The 2,023-nt window shown below is 35.8% G+C and overlaps 1 pseudogene; it reads right to left on the bottom strand.

Annotated features, from left to right (window-relative positions):
* Positions 1–618: 618 nt before the first annotated feature.
* Positions 619–1,447, bottom strand: LOC142544213 (uncharacterized; annotated as a pseudogene).
* Between the last annotated feature and the right edge of the window lie 576 nt (positions 1,448–2,023).

Genomic DNA, 2,023 nt, shown 5'->3' with positions numbered 1-2,023 from the left:
TTTTATGTACATCTTTACTTAAATGACTCAATCGTCGGAATTTCTATTATTCTATATATTTCCGAGTTTGATTTATCTAATTAGTTTAGTAGTATAATCAACTCAAACCAAATGATTTATAATATATTAAAATAGGAAAAATAATCACATTTTCCTTACAACTTGACTTTTTTTAAAAAAATTTGATCCTTCAAATAATTAAAATTCGGTCTCTTTTTTGCCTTTAGTCCTATTTTACAAAAATACTAACACGAGATTGATTGTATATTGATATTGTATCTTACATCACATCAGCGCTTCATTAAAACAGAAATAAGACAAAAACTTGTGTGAGACGGTCTCACGGGTCATATTTTGTGAGACGAATTTTTTATTTGGGTCCATCTATGAAAAAATATTATTTTTTATGCTAAGAGTATTACTTTTTATTTTATTGTAAATATCGGTAAGATAGACTCCTCTCACAGATAAAAATTCGTAAAATCGTCTCACAAGAATCCTATTTTTATATCCTAATAGAATGGACATATATGAACGACAAATTGGCAATAATAAATTTAAAAAACTCCCCACAATTTAGAAAGAATAAATTGATCCAAAATGTTTAATTTCAATAAATTAAACTATAGACGTCCGATGATAACCGTTTGCAGCCACCTGAATGCAACTCCCCCTCGACATCGCAACCGGGAATGCTATCCCGGCGGCGGGTGGCTGATTCGCCTCCACCCTTTCAAGAGACTGCACCTGATCTTTCAAGAACTTAACATAATGAATTGCTTCATCCAGCATTGACGCAGTGTCCATCTTAGTTCCACCAGGCACCAGCTCTGGAGAATCCTGATCCGTTCGCTTATCCTCTCCCGGCGGTGACGCGTAGCCACGCTTTGCGGGTCCGTCGATATCTTCACGTTCTTTCTCTTCGGCGGCTTCACGGATTCCGGGTCTATATTAATCGGCTGCATTGCCGCAATCCTGAAGACCATTTCGCGCATTGCTGGCATCGATGAATTCCTCTTGTTCCGTGTTTTCTCAGCTGCTTCCCCACAATACTCTTCCACTTTCCATCTTTCCCCGCCTGAATTGTGTTGCAAAAATGGTGTCTCCGGTTGCTCCTGATGAATTGCAGCTCCGGGAAACGAGTTACTACTAATTAATGCAGGTGAATTAGCATGATAATTCTCAAGATCACTACTGTTTTCTTGTTGAGTACCGTTGAATCCCATCTTAGGAATCTGATCACACGCCGCCCCGGAGAAACCCATTTCCATCAGCATCAGTTCCATCTGATCCTCAACTTCACATTTCAAGAACCCACTATCCATTTCCATAAAACTGATGCACAGAGGGATGGGAAGGCTGGAGAGAAGTGTTGCATCAGAAAACTAGAGCAATTGAAGTAATGCACCGGAATTAGCTAGGTTTTGGGAGATGAGATATTGAAGAGGGAAATGTAGAATAAATTAGTGATTCTTTGGAATAGGCTTTCATTGAGCCAGCAGGAATTGTGTATATAACAGGTGTGGTACCACTTTATTATGTTATAATATTAAATAATATTTAAATTCTATAGTCATTTTGTCATCTTATTTCATCAATTATATAATAATGTCATTTGTCATAAAGTTGGTGAACTTTTTTCGTTAAAATTATTAATTTTTTATAATTTGCAATTGATTTCTTTTCTTTAGCTAAGCCAAAATATGTCAGAAGCTAGGAGATGAATTTGGATATATAGTGCACTAGACTTAAAAGTGCTTTCTACGAAAAATCTTGAATATCATACTAGCTGGAGTATTAGAGATCTATGTTTGTATATATATGTTGCGTAGGAAGTAGGGAACATTTTAAATAAGATTAGGGGCCGGACTTGTGTTTCTATACGTCTGATAGATCTTTTTTTGCACTGAAAATCTTTAATAAAAATAAATTTTTTATGCTAAAATAAATCGCAAGTGCACGAGTGATGTTATGATATAGTGTAAAAAGTACGGATAACATCTCACAGAGACCGTATCACACA

The sequence above is a fragment of the Primulina tabacum genome, chromosome 5 (assembly GCF_025594145.1).
Source record: "Primulina tabacum isolate GXHZ01 chromosome 5, ASM2559414v2, whole genome shotgun sequence".
Lineage (NCBI taxonomy): Eukaryota > Viridiplantae > Streptophyta > Magnoliopsida > Lamiales > Gesneriaceae > Primulina > Primulina tabacum.
The sequence above is the reverse complement of the archived record's forward strand: the minus strand, read 5'-3'. Positions and strand labels throughout refer to the sequence as shown.